Source organism: Harpia harpyja, chromosome Z (genome assembly GCF_026419915.1).
Source record: "Harpia harpyja isolate bHarHar1 chromosome Z, bHarHar1 primary haplotype, whole genome shotgun sequence".
Classification (NCBI taxonomy): domain Eukaryota; kingdom Metazoa; phylum Chordata; class Aves; order Accipitriformes; family Accipitridae; genus Harpia; species Harpia harpyja.
Genome location: NC_068969.1, coordinates 4,166,357 through 4,188,314, shown reverse-complemented (window position 1 = coordinate 4,188,314; position 21,958 = coordinate 4,166,357). Strand labels below are relative to the sequence as shown.

At 36.0% G+C, this 21,958-nt stretch overlaps 1 protein-coding gene across 14 annotated transcripts in view; it reads left to right on the top strand.

Moving 5' to 3' along the window:
* Nucleotides 1–21,958, top strand: part of ATP2B2 (ATPase plasma membrane Ca2+ transporting 2) — a 442,871-nt gene that overhangs the window by 104,114 nt on the left and 316,799 nt on the right. For 13 of the 14 annotated variants that reach the window (XR_008233449.1, XM_052776599.1, XM_052776592.1 and 10 more), the window contains exon 2: nucleotides 8,510–8,561. The exons of the other annotated variant lie outside the window; for it this stretch is intronic. The gene's annotated coding sequence lies outside the window, so the exon portion shown is untranslated. The remainder of the gene's footprint in view (nucleotides 1–8,509; nucleotides 8,562–21,958) is intronic. 14 annotated transcript variants of the gene reach the window in all.

Below are 21,958 nucleotides of genomic sequence, written 5' to 3'. Positions count from 1 at the left end.
ATGTCCTTGCGAACATCTGATATAACAGCAAGCAGAGCAGTAGATTAAACCTATTTCCTTTGCATTACTTAAAAGGTTAACAGGCTTTCTAGACAGTTTGGTGGGTTTAATATTAAGGTTGATTCATCTTTCTTAAATGAAGGCTTGCAGTACTATGAGCTTTTGCGATACCTCCAAGTTCAGCATTTAAGCATACACTGAACCACTGTGTTAAACTTACTGCAGTCCTTTATACTAAAAGCAGGTTGCAGAAATTAGTCCTTTCTGTATACGTGGAGCAGGCTGGCAGCATTCCTTTGTTGCAGTCATAAATGTATTTACAATAAATGCAGCTAGCTTAAATTCTAAATGCATATTTTTTTCCTTGGGAGGGGACAAGGGAGTGATGTATTGCTAAGCAAATCTTTGAAGCTCTCGAAGAAACATACTTTAATCAGCATCATTTGGGGAGGGTAGCTTCTTTCCCCCTTGTACGAATGAATTCTCTCTTAAATGTGGATTTTAATGAAAAACCTTGAAAAATGCCTTTGACTAGGTTATTATGAAAATACGTCATAATTCTCCCCCCCCTGCTTTGGTCAGTCATTTATATCCTGCACAGACTAGAATAGCACTGTGGGGGGAGCACTTAAATAGGAAGAAGATATTTGTCATCTGTCATACTCTGAAATTAAACTTTTGATATTGGGTTATTGCCTTAGAAATAACTTCAAAAAAATTTACATGCAGAGAAAAGTACATCGTGGGGGAAGCTGTTGAACTAGTTATTACATAACTGTGTTAAATCCTCTGTCACTGAACAGTCTTTAAAAATATTTCTTCATGAATAAATTAAAAACATACATCATACAATAAAAATTTCATTGATTCCTTGACCACTTACATGGATTTTTTTTCTTTTAACACAATCACAGAGGGGATGCTGAGGTTCCCAGAGCTGCTGCAGAGATTTCTAATGAGAGACTGATAGCCAGTTTTGTCAGATGCTTTGAAAATTCTTGTTGTACATTTACATATATTAATGAAATAGAAAGGAGAGAAAGGGGCCACGTCTAAGGAGAACCGTCTATTATACAGTTAGGGAAGTAAAGCTCAAAAGTACCAGGGGCAAGCTGTACAAAAAGGAAGTTGGGAGGAATATATACTATTTAATAATGGCTATGGCGGAAGGAGTATTTGGACTTTGGCACGATACTTCCATTTTGTGGAAAGACGTTGAAAAATTATAAATGAGATGAAATGAAGGAGTGGCTTATCCCCAGGGCTGGGACAATAGAACCATTCCTGGCTGGTGAGTTTAAGACTACTGAGGGAGAATGATGGACTCCTCTTTCCCACAACCGGTTTTGTTTCAAAATGCTTGCTAAAAGAAAATATCTGTTTTGTGGCTGTGTTCATTAAACCTGTCATTTGTTGAGATAAGTGAGCAACTTGTATTTTTTTTTTTTTTGCTAAATCAGGTTGTTTGCTTTGTGGTTTTGCTTATCCCCCACTGACAGCTTCTGCTGTCGTGCAGAAGGCTTGGAGGCATTGCCGTTACGTAACACAGTGCTCGGCAAACGTATTTTCTTGTACTCCGTGTGGATTTTTTTATTTTTTGTCTGCTGCAAGTACGTCTGTTTTATTTGTAGCCATTGTAGCCTATGGTCATATCATTTCTTCCCCCCAAATGTTTACAGATTTTTTTTTTTTTTTTTTTTTTTCTCCTTTTGGCACATCGTTGATAGCAAGTTTGATTTGGCACAACGAGACATGTGGTGTGAATGCGTCGGTGCTGTCACAGCGTAAGGAGGCCTTGCAGCAGAGGTAGATGGCAGTAGCTAGCAACATGCGGCTCTTCCATCTGATTCCCTTTTTGCGTGCAGTTAGCCATGCGGGAGCTGGCTACAGTGCTGTTTGCTGGCTGAACGCCAGCTCGACACACGGGCAGCACTGTAAGTAGCCAAGCAGCCTTACGTGCCGAAGAAATGTGTGATTTGTAGCTGGGAATGCCTGAAAAGCAGCGTTTTGTTAGTCCTCGGCTTGTGCTTTCAGAAATAAGAAAATATGGGTTTTTTTCTTCTAATAAAAAAAGCTATTTTTCAAACACGAATTACATTTTTTGAGACTGTAGAAGAGATGAATCTCATTCCTTTTTGAACTAGTTTTTATAGGGTGTTTATCATACAGCCTTAAACTGTCTAGAAATGTTACCGGGTCACTAAACAGATCTCTGAGAGAAAACAATCTAGTATCTATGTTGAATACAGCTGTAAAGCTCTATAATATCATATAGTTGCTATTATCCGAGGATTCTTCTAGCCCAGATAATCTTCTAGAATCAGAGCGACAAATTATTAAAGGAATTGGTAATAACTCCCATTTATGAAGTGCTGGTAAATACAAACAGTGAGAGTGTTTGCACATAAGCTGGGTCATAGTTGTTTTATTTCCTTTGAAATTGTTCAAGTTCTGCTACAAATCCACACCCATTCGTTAGTAATAAAATGGAATATTTAGAAAATATGTATCATATGTCTGTGGTAAAGATGGTACTATGCCTTTTGAGCTACTAAATGTTCTTATAACCAAAACCATTTCAGAAGAACAAAAGTTCAACCTCTTGGCATATGAATAACGTTGAGGCAAATGAAGGTTGGACATCACCTTGAGTCTTTTGAAATACATGGCTTTGATTCCAGCACTTAAAATCTTGAATACCAGTTTTATTATTTATTTTAAAACTGAATACTTCTGGGGTACAAAGAAGCATACTGCTTAAGACCCTTACGTGATTTTTTTTTCCTGTTTTAGATCTACAATAGATGGCCTTTGAATAAAATAGATAATACAGATTAATATCTTAAACCACTAACCATACCACGTACAATATAGGTCAACAACTAAATGCACAACTGTACCTGATGAAACTTAAACATCAAATTCATCTGGATCCATTGTATGTTCCAGGTTAAGTTGTCCATTCATATTTATTGCCTTAAATTAAGATATGGTCGTTGTATGAAATACTTGGTATATAAATATATTGTGGATTGAAGTCAGTATTTGTTTCTTAGGTGTTGAATGCCTTTTTTATCATCCTAACTCTGCATCTTTAAAATAAAGGCAAGGAAAAGAAATAAAGAAAAAAAGCCCAAAACCAAACCAAAACCACAACCCAGCCCCAAACCCTTTTTTCTCCTTTGCTCCACCAGAGTAACATTTCCATTGACAAAACATCCACAAAGAAGTACTCAATGTATCGTGAAGTCTCAGCCAAGACTCTTTGGTGACACTGAGGCATAGTCGCTTCCAGAAGTGTTTTTGACATTGTACAGTAACACTTTTATATTCAGCTCTTCTGTCTTCTCATTCCTAACAGCTTAGGTCACCAATGAAATAAAGCATCTGTGAGGGCATCCGTGATCTCAGATCTTGAAGTAAAATGAATGGGATTATTTTAATTAAAGCATCTATAACTTTCATGACCAGGAAGAGAAGCAGTGTTGTCTGTTTGGTGCCTGCAACTCTTTTCTAGCTTCAAGAGCGACTCAAGGCACCTGGAATTTCACCTTCATTTGAATGTCAGTCACTTTGATAAAGGAAGCACCAGGTTTGCACATTTGAAAAGATACGACTGCTATGGGGCAATGTTCCCAGCTCACATTTCTAGCTAGGTCTTGTCTGAGAGACAGAAGAACCTCTCTAGAAGAACGCCCTTGACTCATATAATAGAACAAGGAAACCCGTCACTTGCTGCTTTTTCAGTTCGTCATTTGATGAGAGATGACAGTAGATGTACCACAGCCACTGAGAGGCTTTACTGCCTGTCTTTTTGACATATTGAGCTAACACATAGGCTGTCAGTTTTGTTTTGTAATGCTATAATTACTTATACTGATATCCTGGGGAATTATGAGAAGGGTGAGATGCATTTCACATTGTAAGCTAAACTTGGAATACTACTACATTTATGGAAGGTGGAAGCAATTGAAGGTGCAGTGGAGGTCTCTACCACTATTGCAGTGGGGTTGTGGTGGAAGACAAAGCGCCTCACAATAACCATTTAATTAAAAAATGAAGTAATTTCTGCTCTTTCCGCGGGAATGTATTTTCCAAGTATCACTGTAGTTTGTCTTTCCTGTTGTCTTTCTTTCCTGTTGTCTTCCCTGACTTGCAAATGTTGCGATTTCATTTCTTTACCAGCTTGAATTGCAGATGACCAGTTCATTACGGATTTTTTGCTAATGCTACAGCCCTTCTACTGTATATACTATATGCTAGAGTGTCCACTTTAGAAAAATGGCATGTTGCTTTACCTGGTGTAGAGTTTCATTCATGCATTGTTCAAACATTGGTAAACTTTGACCTGGGATGCAAGAGCCAAATGGAGTGGGGTTTTGAGGTCTCTTCCACTGCACAAGATGAAAACACTGGCCAGCAAGATGCCTTTCCTCCCAGAGGCAGTCCAGAGCTGACTGTTGTATTTATCCCTGCTTCACCCATAGCTGTACCTTCTTTTATATTAACAAAAGCATTATGCTTGATTCAGAATCTACATCCATGATAACTTTAACATTCAATTTATTTTGTTTATCTTAAGAGATGTTACTGTATAGCAGCAGCATTATAGGACATTTAGAGATAAAGTAGAAAGAAATTCAGTGATGCTGCAGTGAACATATCTGTCTGGAATTTGTTGTAAATTGAAAAATACAAAGCCACTTCGATCTGTCTAAGCTACAGTATAAATTTTGGGTTTGTTCAGTATCATGCCAAATACCTCTGTCATCTTTCTAATTTTGTTACAGTTTCTGTCTTTACAAAGATCATTCTCTATATTTATATACATATGTAATGATGGGCAACATTTTTCGGCCTGATCCTCATGGATTTGTGCATCAAAATAAGAATCTTTCATTATATAGACTTTGCAAACTACATTTAAGCTATCTTTTGTGAACTATGTGTACATGCTTTGTCCATTGGCTGTAAAGGAGTAAATCAAATAAAGGAAATAATGGAAAATCTTAACTATCAGATGTCAAGGGTGCACATATTGAGTAGTGGAAAATACTGCAAATGGAAAAGCTCTTTTTGGGTGTTGGAATAATTGTATGTTGCTTGAAGCACACAACTAGAACAGTTTAAACAGTTATTAAAGAATGTTGCCAGATCTTATCACTGCAGTCACGCATATAGATTGGTGATCCTCATGCAGCACTACAAAATGTGTGAATGAGGTACACTTGCTAAAAATAAACCTATTGAGTGCTATTCCTAAATTGCCATAGAATACTGGATAAATGATACAATTTTAGCACTGCAAAATCATCGCCAAGACTGTTAAAAAAATATGTTTAACTGCAACATTACAAGTGAGTTTAAGAGATGATAAAATAGTTGCAGGCCTTCTTTGTTTGCCTGAGCATTCATCAATGGTTAAAAAACAAAACCAACAAGACACAACCAAACAAAACCCCCCATATAAGCAGTACAGTAAGATGAAAATACTGCTTTGAGATGAGGTTAGGACTGGGTGTGGTACAGTGGATGAACAAGCATGCATAGCACATGCGCTGAGTCTTACAAGAAGGCACCATGCAATATGTTACAGGTTTCACTTGGCGTCAGTGAGTCTGCAACCGATATATCTCTGCGTATCTACAACCACTCTTTAATCATCCTCAGATTAGTTCATTGAACTTGGAGCCATTGTAGTTCTGCTCTTGCATCATTTGCAAGAAGTATTGATGCATTCTGTTTGTGTGGAAACACCTGGTAGGGGTACAGTTCTTGGAGTAGGCTGGAGTAGATTGTAACTGCTATGATTTACATTGTAAAGCCACTTAAGCAACCCAAAATATAGAGAGAAGTATTTGTGTGTTTTGGGTTTTTTTAAATAAAATATTAAAAAATTAGTTCTCAAGACATTTGGCAACAGATGAGCATCCCAGAGCTGATTGAAAGAGGGACAAAAGAACCTTTTCTTTCCCTCCCCTCCCCTTTTAGAAGAATCCTTTAATACTTAATCAAATTTCTCTTGTGCCCTTGTTCCCCAAACAGAATCGATTTTCTTTCTCATAATAAACTGGTTTGTTGATGAAGAGTCTGCTGTTGCCACCTCTGTGACTCTTCCAAATTTTTAGGATATTGAAGAAATGGGAACTCACATCAGTTTCTTTATAGTTCAGTCTTCAGTTTGACTTGGGAAGATGAAACCTTTCCCTCATCAACAACAGTTTTAAAAATCAATAAAGTACTTTTCTCTCTAGCAAATTTTTCGATTATCAATTTCTGTATGGTTATTCATATATTCAGCCAACTGTAGCAAATGAATGATTGCAGGCATACTGAATTTCTGCTCCAGCAAGTGTTTAAACTATTTAGGGAAACAAATGAAGCACAAAGGTTTTTATTTAACAATAAATTTTGTGTGAATCTATTTTTTTTCATGAGTGACTGGCTTTCTCAGATCAAACTCCTTTACAGGGAATTTTACAGCAATATACAGTATCTTTAACAACTGTAATTTTCTAAAACTCTGGGAATGCCAGGTGAAAGCATAAAGAAATATTGATCTGATGGAGCCGTAAGTAATCCCTGATCAAAGCAACAATGCACTTTAAAGCTAGCATTGATTACTCTGGGACTTACGGTTTTATAATCCTGGTCTATGGTTTTATCTTTCCCACTCTGAAAACGTTGAGTCTTTATACAGTCAGAGAAATAATATGGAGAACACTGATTAGACGCTTATTTGAATTTATCACCCTAGTATTTGAGCACTTTTATTTTATCTTATGAATTTATACTCAAAACCAGCCTCATGGAAGTAGAAGTACTTTACTGATTTGGCAAATGGAGGCAGGAGGATTAATGACATACCTGTACTGTTAGACAGAAAGACACTTTTTGCAACCTAAGCCTCAAATAGTAAGCATTGGGAACTGTGGTGTAGACAAAACAGAGCTAAGTATTGCCATCACGATGACTCTACCTGTGCTGCTTTGAGTCCTGAGCTGGGAGTCCCCCTTCTTACTCATTTAATTTACTTTGCATCAGTATAATCTCTGCTGTTAAAGTTGTTTTGACTTGCTGTACTTTAAAGCTATTGCATTCAGATATTTTCCCCTAATATGTCATCCTGTTTGCAGTTAGTTTGATTCGTGGAGTTACCTGCAAATTGCCTGGAATGGTATCTGATGCACAGATTGCATTGCTAGTTTATGGAGAAGATGGACTGCTTTTGCTTAGGTCCGGTATTGTGCACGCAATTCACAATGATAGAGCTCTAGTTTTCAGCCATTTTCCTGTATTTCCATGATGGGAAATCTGCAGAATAAAAGTGGAAAATGGTGTTGGTAGCCTGGGTGGTGGAGCAAGGTGTTTGACTTGGAACTACTGCAAGTAATTCTGTTGGCATAGGATGAAAGAAAGATATCTTGATCACTTGTAGTAATTGGATCCCATGGCACTTCTGTCAAGTGGGTTAGCCTTTTTCTTGGCCAGATTTCAATTTCGTTTATGATGTGTCACCTACCTAACTTAGCCTTGACTCTGGAATAAGTTGTATCATCCTTTTAATTTCTGACCTGAACAGGTGTGCAGCGTTCACAGTGAAACTCATAGATTCAAAGAATTGCTTTTTGGCTGTTAACAGCATAACTCACATTCAGTTGGTGTGTCATGTTATGTTCCAGTAGTGCTTTGAAGACTTGAAAGAGAAATTGATATGGAATATATCTATTCTGAAACCCTTAGAAAGCTGTCATTGCTATGTAACTGTATAAATCTCACAGCTTAGTGCAACAATTATGTGACTAGTGGTAAGATGGTATGTTTAACAAGACTGTATGCTTATCAAGTTGTGTCTTGGCAAAAACAATACACCATATTATGTCTCTGCTTACTTAAAATCATCTCCAGAAGGTTTTTAAATAGGTTCTTTGTTGAAAATTTAGTAATCCTCTAGTTAGATTTGTGAACCAAAGAGATACCTAGATGTTTGTCTTGATGTAATTCTTGGAAGAGATGCTTGTTTTCATCTCCTCCAAAAGTAAGTGAGTAAAACTTTCATATACCCTGATTCATGCTTATAATTATTTACTAGACCTTTTTCCCTTCAAAATATTTGATTCTAGGAAAAGTTAAGGTTATCAGTTCTATTTAAGACTTACAGACCTCAGTGCTACTACAGAATAATTATAAATTGCAACAAGTGTGATAGCTTTTACATTTATTATTATTTTGATTTTTTTTTTTAAGTAGACGATTTTTAATGCTTCAGTTACATTGGAAGGTGTGTTAGGTTTTTTTTTTAAAGACTCACTTTTAAGTTTGCAATTAGGGAGTAATACAGAAGAGATGAGGTTAATTTTATTAATTCTGCAATAAAACCATTTGGAGCTAAATGAAACCAAATGCTTTTACATAGTTGGACTGCTTTATGCTCTGATTTTACATTCATTGTATCTAGTCACAATTTATATTCCCAAAGTTGAAACTATTTATTCTTTATTTTTATTAGGGCTTGCATGCTGTGGCACAAAGATTGCATCACGCTGTGTGCTATGTTCATGGTAAGCATTATTTCATCTTGTTAAGTTACACACATTATCATTCTGGGGGATATTATGTTATTTTGTCAGTCTGTCGTTTGAATTGATCATAAACACACTGATATAACTTTAGTCTTTATCTTTTGTACTGAATTAGTGACAAATCTCCAGTTTTGTAAAACTCCAGTGCAAAATTATTTTTAAAAAACTGTGAAGAATCTGATAATGGTCTCAAAGTTTCAGTGGTTATGTTAGAAATTGTAGACAGTGCAGGACAGGGACATTTTTGTAGTTTAAGTAATGCAGTGGCATCCTAGTTCATGACTGGTCCCCAAATAACAAGAAGATGCAAACAGTAACACAAAAGGCCCAGCTTGGGGTCTAGCGAATCCCATTTTGTCCAGGCTCCATGTCTTCAGGCTCTTTATCTATGCTAAGTAATTCTCCATGGCTGCCAACTCTTTGGCACTTCTTAAAATAACTCAGTTAAAAATATTTCATAAACTCATTTTGTATAGGCAAAATAAGCCCCTGTGCTCCTCCAAAGCAGCACACATTTTTCTGTTCCCCTTCTCCTCCAAATATTAGCAAATTACCACTTTTATTATGGATATGACATGAAAATAAACCAGCTTTTGGAATTAAGCCTCACATTTATCAAATGGTTTCCAACCATGTTCTGTTCTTTTTTGAGCTGTTAAGTAGAAAACACCTTCTGTATTTCTGGGTTTACTGATACATACTTTTAATTATTTTTCCTCTCGCTTTTTACTGGAGGTAGCTTGAATCCTCATATGGTTCCACCCCTCTTTTATTTTTTTTATTATTTTTTTTTCTCCTACCTTGTAAGTTCTCCCTTACCTGCCAAAGGATGTCTGTGCTACTCATTGACCTCTGCCTCTGAGACCAGAAGTTAATAAACTGCTTTCCCTAGCTGATGGGATTAGAGATGTCAGAGGAGTGGCCAAGGCTTTAAGGGACACAGTCTTTTAATCTTCTTCCCTAGTTCACTTAAGTTCAGTCAGCCATTGAAAATCTGCCTTATTAAGCTGTCATGGTAATCAATAGACATGTTCAGTTAAGCTGCTTCTTAGTATTTCTGAGAGTCCGGTCACATTCATAAATGTACTGCTGCTTCCTGAATAAAAATGTTTAATCCTAGCATATTCAGCGGCTTCTTAATAAGCACACTTACCCATGGGAATAGTTTGGCTTGCAGGGTCTTAAACAGCCAACGGTAAAGGTTTATGTGCATCTTTGCAGATCGTGACCAAGGACAAGCCCTTGCTCAATTGCATATTACATTTAATTACTCATCACTCCGCACTAAGACTTAATGCAAGAACAAAAGCTTAACATCTGTCAGGTCTTTTAATGCCAGAGTGTCTATATTTCCAGTTTTTGTTTTGTTTTATACGCTTTTTCCTCATTCTAGCAACCTTTCCATGTAATGAATGAGCTTTTTCCATAGTCTCCTGTGCAACATAGTGATATATGGAGCAGTTCTTCTATTTTGCTGGTGCTTGCTGGAGGTTTGGAAAGGCTGTGAGGATCTTAGCACTGACTCTGCCAATTTAATTAATCTGGAAGCCCCAGACAGTTAATGGCTCTATTAATAATTTCACTTTCTTATATTTTCAGTTTTAAAATATTGGACAAATATTTTGTGGTCTGAGGTATGATAAAAGTGTCTTTCATTTTAGAGTCCATCTAGTAGTAATGTACTGCAAGCTTTGTAGATGTTCTCTAAAGCAGGGGTTCATAATTTTTTGTTACATAATTACTGCATAAGGCCCAGAGCTTGGCATTGCTTAGCAAAAATATATTTTACAACAAATACAAGAAACCATTGTAATCTCAAGGGCTTATAGTTAAATTTTACTAATGCAAATCATTTTTGAGTTAAGCAAGTCTGACAGTATTATTGTCAGTCTAATTTTTTTTAAACACATTTTATCAAGGCTAGCAGAAAACCCCAGATAAACTGAACTATAACTTTTCTGACTTTGATGGAAAAATTTATTTTACGTTGTCCAATCTTTCTTTAATGGTTTTGAGAGGGAGAAAACGATGATTAAAACAAAGTATTGAAAATTCTGCACAGAAAATACTTTATGAAAATGACTTACAAGTCAAGTCAAAATATCCGCATTGTCAGATAAAATTGTTCGGTGCTTCCTTTTGTTTCTAATTTATATTCATAAGAAAAAGTTAGGATAAAATAGCAATCAGATCAATTAAAGCTATCAGCACAACTAGTTTTAAAAAAGAAAATCAGTTTACAGTTCATACTTTCAAAATTGCCGCAGTGCAACTTTTGTATTTGTACTATGTTTGCAAACAATTCTGTCCTGTATGAAGAACTGGTGCAAATATAAATGGATTGCTTATCAGTTGTGAATCAAGGGTGAGTCATACATCTAGACTCGTAAATACACAGTTAATCTTTTATTATCTAAAATATGTCCACTATAGGTGATGCTGAACTTCTTTTTTTAATAGTTTTATCAGTTTATATGCTTCTAATGTGGTATAAAAATACTGAGCTTTCTCTGTAAAGTCCCCAGTTTATTTTCAGATCCCCATGGTACTCTAAATTGAACCTGGCATTATTATTCACCTTCTGATGTATGGCTTATCTGATTAATATGGTTTGGGGTTTGCAATTACTTTGAATCATTTGTCATCTTTTGTCTGCTGTAATGTAATTTTTATTAGAATTCTCTTGAAGAATGCAGTCTATATTACTGAATAGAGTGGGAATGAAACATTGGAGAGCGCAGGGAGTGGTTCCTATATTTACTGAATATGACCCTTAAGGTATGTCTGCCTTGTATCCCAGAAACACTTCTTGTGGCAAGATGATTTTTTTTAACTGACCTTTTAAAAATTGCTATGTATAAATAAGAGTCGTATAGCTTCTGCAGAGATGGGGCTTTTGATTGCAGGTGCTCATAATTAGGTTAATTTACAAAGTAGATCAAGCCAATGAAGGAGGCATGGCAAACTGACTGAGAGCTTATCAAATTAGCTAAGTAGAGCAATTAATCAGGCAGACCTTAACTGTTTGGTTTCTTTTTTAAATTATCATCTTGAACAGTGTGCGGTGTTTTTCAGCTTCCGTTAAAGAAGGCATTTAATGCGAAGCTGCATTTGGTGAGACAGTTGCCTTGTTGTCTCCTTGTGACGTGTGTCTTGCAGAGTGTCAGCAATGGTAATGAGCAGTACCACAAACGTTGTACTACTTTCAGAAATCCACTGACATCCCCAATGCACAGAGCAGTGTCCTGTAAATTAAAAAAAAACAAACCAGCAAAACTGTACAGCATTGTCTTTGAAAATAGCTGGGATCTGCCCTAAATTTCTGTAGCCAGATAATGCAGTCCTGCCTAATGGCATATTTGCTCACTTCTGTTAGCACCAGTGTAGTTACACCAGTAGTTCTAAATGGCATAAATTCTTATCAAAGATAGTACTATACACTCAGTAATATGTATAGTATTGGTATAAGCCAGGAAAAAAAAGTAATTTTTGGTTTTCATTATTCAAAAGTTTTTCCACACTGAACTCTAACAATTGACTGATTTAACTCCCACATAATTTTTAAATTATTATTATGGACTGAGAATAGTATCTTTTCAGTGTACTATCCTCTCCAGTACAGATGTTGTACAGGGTGGACATGATATTTCATCTAAACAATAAGTTGTCAGTGAAAGTGTTCAATAGGCAGCTCTTCAGAAACTTCTGGTTGCAATGTGGTAACAATTAGCCATTCAGGTGTCCTTAAAATGATGCTTTTAACAAGTTCTTTTCATTTCTAAGTAAGTTCATTCAATTTTGGGAGTGTTACGCATATTGATACAAATTTCCTTCTTTCTTAATCCATTTGCAAATGATCTTGTATTTTTAGATGGGCTTTTTCTGCCTTTCACTGCAGAAAAAAGGAAGGTTTCGTAAGATTGTACAAAGCATACTTTTTCCTTTTGTCATTTCACAATAAACCGCACTGGTAGTTGTCAGGTTTGTCCCTGACAAATTGGACCAAGGCCCTATAACAGTGACATTGAATACGGAGAAGTCATCTCTCTCCAGACACGACCTTCACAGTTACCTTTTCCTTCTCTTCAAGAAGTCAAATAATTTCCTTTCCCACATTCACACTGAATCTTAAAGCATGTCAGAAAATGAGGAAGGATGGGAGTTAACACTTCTTACTCCAAAGCTGGGAAAAAAGATGACAGCCAAATTTGGCAATGTGTGTCTACTTTCAAAATTTAGAGAAGTGCTATGATACATTGATCTTTAAAGTGAATTTCATTCTTCTTTTTCTCCTATATAGCAGCTTTCTCCCCATGAGATAAAAGCTAATTACAAAGTTGGGGGTTTTTTAATATGAATCCCCTGCCCTTGTGTACTCACTCAGGTCCACTCCTTGAAGTATTCTAGTCTGCTTTGACTGTACCCTAGCACAATGCCAGAGGACTGTTAGTTGCACTAGGTAAAGTATTTTCTTGGCTGTTAATACCCAAAACACAGGGGTGAATAGGTTAATACAGAAGCACAGCTGACAGATTCAAATGCGAGAATTATGAATCCTTCCTTCAGCATCAGCACTGATGAGAATGAGACCTTCCTTAGGATACTTCTGAATACTAAACTGCCTCTTCTGTAGAGCTTAAATATAGATTTCATGTAAATTTTGAACTGATAATCATTCCTTGCGCCATCAGCTCAATTCTAATATTATAGTTGATTTGCACACTATGGGCCTTCCTTTAAAAAATACACAGTGAACGCCCTGGAACATGAACTCGGGGCATTTATATTTGATAATTTTATCACAACTTAAAATAGTATCCTTCTCCCTGCTGTAAAACTGGTTTCTCCTCTTCATAAGTCCCCAGCCATTTTATATCTTAAATATCCAGAAATGAAAATCTTAACCAAGGTTATCAGCTTGGGTCAAGTTTTTGAAATCCCTCTTTAAAATTTGGAGTGATATTTTTGTGACATTAACACTGAGTACTTAAAAATCCAAAATGTCCTGTGTTTAAGAGTTCTGTGAAAACTATAGAATCCTTGAACAGCTGAAGATAAAGAGGAGGTATTTACGTAATTATTTCAGGATTTTTGTAGATTGATCGTCATGTTTGCCTTCAGAAGATAAAGAATAGCTCTAAAAGATGATGCCTGAGACGTGTAAGCTGCATTTTCTTTTATATCTCTGGAAAGGTAGTCTCTCATTTATTTGATGAATTTCTGTCACTTGCCTTGATTTTTGAATCACTGAAAATAAGATACAACTTCAATTTCAACTGATACGGAAAACTGCTAAAAGAAACCTGTAAATAGGAGTAATTAACAGCCCCCCCCCCCCCCAATGTTTCTTTTTTGTGCTTGTTTAAATACAGAATTGTTAGGTCTAAAAGCACTGTGAAAATATTTTAGACATGTATGTGCTTTCAGGATGCTTGAATCTGATCAGTTATCCAAACGCTTCTTTTCCTTGGGAAGGCTGGAGGGCTGTACTAAACATGACCTAAATTACTTTGGTAGTAACATGAATCCTAGAACTTTTTCGTGTTTTCATTTGGTCTCTCTGAACAAGTGTAAGATACCTGGATGTGACTGACAAATGAATCAGTACAGAGGAAGGAATGATGGATGACTTGTAAAGCTAAACATTGCCTCTGAATAGCTTGTACCTGTACAAAACCCTGAAGTATAGATCTTGAGGAGGATATTTTGCTTTGTATAGGTTTGAATTAGTTGATTCTTTTATCACTCTGTCAAATATAAGCTGAATGTGTGTACTATATTTCAGTGGTAAAATACAGTGTTTGTAGCAAAATGTGTATTTCTTGTGGTGTTGGTGTCAAGGTCTAAAACCACTGGCATGACATTATCTAAGTTCATAAACTGTAAGTATTACTGCTGATTAATTGGAAGTACTGGTTCCGGATTCACAGTCTTGGGGGTTTTCAGTTTATCGCACCGCTTTTTGAAAAATAAGTGGCATTTCTAAAGTATGATGATACAGCAGCTTCCACGTCTCTGTAAGTCTATACACACTGGGAATCCAGACAGCACAGTTGAAGTATGTGGTGGAAGATGTCACTGAAATTAAGATGTGAGAAATTAAGATGCAAGATCAAAAATATCTGTCTAATAATGTGTTCATGATCATTTTACTGCTGGTAATGTCAGTGTGTACTTAGAAGTAGTTCAAGACAGTACCAAAACTCTGAGTTTTGCCGGACCAGGAGCAGATCAGAGTCGGTATTAGCTTCCAGCCAGCTTTTGGGAGGGGAGGTAAGAAGTGCCCTGTGTTGGATGAAGCTGAGTTGTGTTGATGCGGGCTCAGCTGCACTGGCTGGTACAGCTTGCAGGTGGCAGCGTGGCTCTGTCAGCTCTTCTCTGTGCGAGTGCCTCAACTGTGACTTCTTCCCGCTTCTGTGCCTCCAGTGAAAATACCAATATCGTGCAGGTATCGTAGGCTGTCTCCTAGCTGTGAACTGACCTGTGTGCAGAAGACTTATTTGGAGAACAGGTAGCACTCTTCCACATGGTTAAGATTTCTCCAAGTCTTTCCCCATGGATGTCTAAAGTAGCTCACTGACTGCTATTCCGTAGGGCACTGTAGCTTTCTTTTTGATGCAGAATAAGCCTGGTCATGAATGTGAAACTACTTGCCTTTTAAATTTTTTTCCCAGTGATGTAATAAAATGTTAAAAATATCACCTTGAAAAAACACTTGAGAGCCATAATGATCATATTTATGCCATTCTTTTCATTTCATTGACTCTCTGTCTATATTCTGCGGGTGGCAATGCTTTTCTACCATTATAAGTGGTAAAGCTGGAAAAGAGGTGATACATTAATGGCAGTCAGGAGTTATCCTTCTCAGTCTCATTTCTTACAGGGCATGTACCATTATTTGCAATTTTGTTTAATACTTATAATATTAAGTTTAAGATAACTACTTATTATCCTGTGGTTGAGTATTCCTAAACTTGCTTTCACGATAGCTTATGTGTCACATAAAAGATGTATTTTGTCCAGGACCCTTAATCAAGGTCATTGTTATTTTTGGTTTAGTAGTTGGGTTTTTTTTCTTCCTCCATGATGTGTATTATTTTTCTTTGAGAACCTTTATGTCATGGATGAAAAGCTGTATTCAGTAAAAAGAAAGCAGAATAAAATACCTTTTTTAATGGTCTGAGGTTTATGGCATGAATACCTCTTTTTTTTTTTTTAAACTTACTGTTTTCTATCAAGTAAGAATATTTTTACATTTGCTTAAACACTGCATCAATATTTCCAGCAAAATACTTCTTTTCCTCAAATTTCCTTTTTAATAAAATACAGCCTCTTTGAACTCCACAGACCTCACCATCTGTTACTCAATTTTCACTCCATAAAATTTTGCTGACATCTGTTTAATCAAAAATATTTTTATAGTCATGGAGAAATTTAGTTCAAACTTGGTATTATACTGTTCCTATATGCCAAATAGAAAATAGGAAAATAATGAACAGGAACTTATGGGAGAGGAGAGGAAAACATTAAAATCAAGTCTGTTACCACTTAGGGCACTACTTGAATCTGGAAGCGCTAGTCCTGTCTTGCAGGCTGTGGAGCTCTATGTTTCCACAGCTTGCTGCTGTGCAGAGGCTTCCTGGGACAACTTTCCCCAACTTTGCCAAAGCTGGCTGTTCCCCCATGGCTGGAGTTCTGGAGCAGCTGCTAGGCTTGGGTTTGAAAAGCCAGAACCAACTTCATCAGTTTTTAAAAGCCTGTCTTCATTCATTGCCCTGCTGTCACCATCTTTGTACTTTCTTCCTTTATTCACTTTATCCGGGTGAGGTAACTCACCCCCGCAAGCTTATTTACGCTGTTGAAACTCTCCTCTCCAGCACAGTCAGGACCCCTGTAAGACATTACTGAAGTAATAAAGGTAGGGGAGATAGATGGTCTTATGTGATTCATCTCCCTTTGGTTTTCCCATGCCCTCTAGGGTGATACGCTCTCCGGTTTCATTGTTTTTCTGTCAAATGCACGTCGTGTTGAAGTTTGTGGGTGCTATAATAGTCACTATAATAGATGTAGTGATAATTATCAGTAAGACCTTATTTTTAGTCTGTTTTTTTAATAGGAAATGAGGCATATGCAATTTCTGTCTATCTGTCAATCTGTTTATTTGGTTATCTGTCAAGCTTAATTAGGAAATTTTCACCAGTATTGTGGTTTGACAGACCCTTCCCATCTCCCATATGGCATAAAAAATTTACATAATTTTAAAGCAACAATTTACAACATTTGATAACCAAATAACTATATTTTTTTTTCATTGTACCTCTTGGTTATCATAAACTTTTATCAGTTAAATTGGTCTGTAAAGGCATGATATTTTTTACCACATATTCTTGATTTTAGAGAAGTATCAAAGTGTTGTGGCTTTTCTGTTGTTTATTTTCTCTGTTGCTATTGGGGTTGGTGTATAGGTGAAATTTCTCTTCCAGAATGATTTAGCTGTTTACTGCAGATTTATATTGTTTTGTATGCAAACTGAATTGATATTTACAACTGAGTAATAAATTTAGAATATTGCTTTCTAATTGAATCTTCAGCAGAATATGCTGATTATCTTGAATTTAATGATGATGAGCAATGCTTTTTAAATTTTTCATACAGATCCCATTATCTGCACATTTAGTATTTACGTATGTATTATTAAACTGAAATTGTTATATCATGCTTTAAAATAATATTTTGTTCTCTTTCCTGAAGGAGAAAGTCAAGCTTTTTTTTTTTTTTTTTTTTGCTAAATGATTGGGTAGACAAAATCAATTGAAATGAAACATGAGTATAATTTTGTAATGCTTAGAGCCCTTCCCTAATTCTTCATCCTCAAAGACGCTATTTATCTACCTTTAAGTTTTCTTTATTCAGAGAGATTAACTAAGGTATGCTTGAAAGAAAAATATCTGGAAGCATTCTTTGGTTTGTTTAAAATATTTAGTTTATTTGGAAGGAATACTTTTCATCTGGTCTTTCAAAATCCTTGAAAGCAATGTAAAAGAAAAGCTGAAATGACTATGTTTATTTCTTTGGGGTTTTATAATGGTACATTACAAGGGGGGAGTTTTGTTTTCTGGACGTTTTGCAGATTGTTTATGGTAATGATCATGCTGTATAAGTTTAAACTCAAATTATAACCAGAAAAGTTTTGGCTAGATGTTGAAAACTGAATATGCTGTTTGTTTTGTGGCAGACAAAATGAGGTTGCCATCATATTTGCTTATAATGAGATCAGTAAACTAAAGAACAACAGCATGTCTTTTAGCATGAACAGTGTGTACTGCTTCTTCAAAAAATATGAACTGAAAAAATTGCAATTGATTTCTTTTACTTGCATTGATGTGAAGGTTTGGTGCAATTGAAAATGCTAACACTGCAGTGAAACAATGCTTTTTAACCTCTGTGTGTCAGAAGGAAAATCTGAGCGTTATATCACCTGTCAGTCCCATCCAGGCAGGGCTATATGTCACAGAGAAAAATTCTTGTAATTTTTTCTTGCTTAACTCTATCTTTTGCTGACATTTAGAACAAAACAAATTAAACTGAAACATGACAGGAAAATCTACTGGGCATGAGGCATAAACTCAGTCTTCCATTTGCTGAAGAACCAAAAGAATAACATTTCACAATGTTTTACTCTTTTCCCAGCATAGGCAATAGGGAGGATCCTGAAACATTTCTCCAGCGACAACGTGGTTCAGTGCAGGAGTAAGTTTCCCAAGGTGTAGCTGATCACTGCTTGGCAGATTGCTGCTGCTGCCAGAATCACAGAGGGAGAGCTAGGAGTGTGCTGCATTGCAGGTGGAGGTGCACTGATGAGGAATTCTGTTCTACTCCAATTCTGTTCTGTTCCAACTCCAATTTCACCTTAATTCTTCCCTTAATGTATTCTCCTCCAGTTCTTGTTCTACCCTAATTCTAGTTCTTGTTCTACCCTAATTCTAGTTCTTATTCTATTGTGTTTAAGATCACAAGAGATCTTGGAGATAGATGGCTAGTAACCTTACACCTGATGCAGTAGAAAATTGAATAAGAATCATAATGAAAAAGCAGCAGGTTTCTGTGGGGTTTTTTTGGTTGTGGGGTTTTTTTGGTTGTAGGGGTTTTTTTGTTGTTTTTTTCTTTGTTTTTTTTAGTTTGACAATAGAAGAAGCTGTCCTGTAGAAAGACAGTCAAGTACTGCAGCAATCCATAGCTAGGAGAAGTCAAATAAGGACAATGAGCTCCTGTTAACTGTACCTTCTCTGTTTAGTGACATGCAGCGGAATGAGGAGTTTGTTCAGTATTGTTCCATGTTGAAACTCTTAAAGACTGTTTTAGGACAAGGTTCCTGGTGTAGAGGATCTTTTGATGTGGCTTGAGATAGTAATTCATGGAACATTACCAACTCTTGCTGTAGAGATGAAACATTTCCAAAAATCAAGCCATTGCCAGCTGAAAAGAATAAGCAGATATGGACAAACCAGAATGTTTCAATAATAAATACTTTGATTTATTTTAGAATAGTTTCAGGGAGATGGTAAACAAGCAGAAAGAACACCATAATCCAGTAATCTTGACTGTAAAAACTTTTAGTTTAGGAAGATAAAATCCTATTTCCTTAAGAATACAGGCCATCAGAATGAAAGGTTATGTTATATCATGAATTAAAACCTAATTAGAAATCAACTGGGGGGGATTAAATGGCCTATTATCAATGCTGCAAAAGTGCCTCTAAGATGCCCAGGGGATCAAGATTTCAATGATGCCTTGTTTGTGAATTGCTGAAGTTAAGAAAAAACTTCAAGTTTCATTGGGAGTATCTTCCTGGCACTACAGAATTTTCCTTGAATCAGTACATTTTGAAGGTTTTAGTTTTCAGATATGCAAACCAGACACATTAATAATTGTTTTCCTAATTTAACTCATTATTCCTGCTTGTAATCTTGGCCAATTTTTAAATATCCCCTCTGCGTTTTGTATTCATGTAACCCATTTGTTTATTAAAGTGTATTTTCCCCTACATTTTCTTAATTAACAGCCTGTTTTTAGACTTAGTGAGTTTTGGGTAAAACAACGTGTAATGGTCTGCTTCGCATGGTGATCCATTCAATGAAGGAATATATTCGGTGCCATACAGTGATGCAAAGAAGTAAATTGCTGTGAGAAAAGTAGTTTACTGTGTGCTACTGTATCACTACAGTATTTTTTTTTTAATTATTATTACTGCTTTGCCATGGCATAAATTATCTCATTCTGGTCTTTGGTAGTAATTTGGTTTGAATTTCATTAGGTAGAGGTAAATGCTGTCTCACTGACAGATTCCACGTTGCTGAAATAGTGAAACTTTTGACTGCATGCTGCACAGATCTTTCTTCAATACATCTATGCCCAAAGGCGGCTGTTTGTGGCCTTCTTCAGCAGGCTCTTTGAACTGGTTTCTTTGAAGAAACCAATGGTAATATGCCATCAAAATTGTTAACTAACAGAAATCTACTTTCTTCCCTCACCCAAAGTTTACAAAAAAAAAAAAGGCATCTCAGCTTCCACACTCCATGGCTTTGTCAAATCCTAGAAGTATCTTCAAATAGGAAAAGGAGCTGTGTGTATGGCTGTTTCCTGGTCTGTCTCCTGATTTCCAGAATGAGCTCCTTGATAGGAGCTTTCCAAAAAGTTTCCAAGCTTTTAGCCTGTAGCCGTATGTGACATTTTGTGCATTGGTTGTTTTTTAAGGCTATTTTTCTAATCAAACTCACTTTCACAACCCAATTCTTTTTACTACAATTGTTTTCCTGATTTCCACCACTCCTCCAGGGCACTGCTATAGTCTCTCTTCGTAAGCAGGTGAGGGGGAAAAAAACCCAAACCCCACATTAAAACCGAAAGTAACCTCTTTACTCTTGTGACCACTCCTACGCAGTTTAGCTGTGAACACTGGTGGTTGAGGGATTCACAGTTAAGTTTACACCCACCTGCAGTTGATGTTTCTGCATTCCGCTCCCCCCCGCGCCGATTCTCTGTTTATTGTTAGACATATATGCTCAAGTGTTAGTGGGGTGAGCTACATAGGGTGGCTGAACCATATGTTAATGCAATCTCCTTGTGAAATAAATCAAGCATAACTCTCTCTTGTGATAGACTGTAACTTTTGAGTATTAAAGAATTTGGAGAATAAAATGTCTTATCTGCATGAAGAAAAAGTCTTAGAAGTAGAATTTAGCAATGACTACTTTTCAGTTAGCAAATTTCGCCTGAAAATGGCACACTGACTCTATATTGCATTTGCTTTATTGGTCTGTTGGTATTTGAAGAACCACATGAGAAAGTAGGTAGTAAAAATGTGGAGAGAGGATAAGGAAGATAAATGAAGAGAACAAATTAAGGAAATTACCTTTTTTGGCCTTATGTTGATCTATTTATAAAATACAGATGTTTCCAGAGTGTTCTGCATTTTTTGTTTAATTCTCCACGCCAACTTTGGCCACGTCTTTTTGTCAGATTTGACACAAATCAACGAATAGTTTTAAATGCAAAAATTATTTTCAGAGGAGTTAACTTTCATTGAAAAATATTTCCAATTTTTATGTTTCTTGGCTGATATGAAAACTTTGTTAAAAGTGAAGTTTAAAATATATGCGAAAATATTAAGTGTCCTTTTTCTTTATAAAGTTAATAAAAGGTAAAATTAATGGAAGGTATTCACTTTACACTTAGGTATGGAAGAGAATGGGAACAGTTTTATTTTTTTCTATAAGTAGTAACTTCATGGGATTATAATGTCATATTTCTTGATAATACATAAGTGCTTTTACTCCTACATGTACTTTCACAAAATGTAAATTTAGTGAGTCACATTCAAAGTACAAAGGCACTGGGAGTTTGAAAGATTATTTTGCTTTATGCAGCAGAAACCATTATTTGGTATCAAGTCCCAAAACTTTTAAAACATCAAAGTTACAAAAGTATTGCAATAATTATAGTAAATACTGTGAATAAGCTACTCAGTTGATATCTAAATTTAGTTTATGCAGAGAATTAATAGACACTTTTGTTTTACATTTGTAGAATAACTTTAATTAGAAGCAATTAAATAAAATTACATTACTCCAAAGTAAATTGCTGCTTTCCAAATTTTTTTTTTAATCTACATATATTCCATTTGTATGCGAAAGCCTACTGTAATTAAAGTTTGACTTCTTTATATTCTATAGGAAGAGCTAGAAATCAGTTCAAGGAACCCTTCCATGGAGATGGGTTTTACCAGATTGCAGATTTCTCAGACTTCTCTTACTTGCAGCATTTTTTCTCCAAAGCATTTGGTACTGCCACTGTTCAAGGCAGGGTGCAGAACTAAA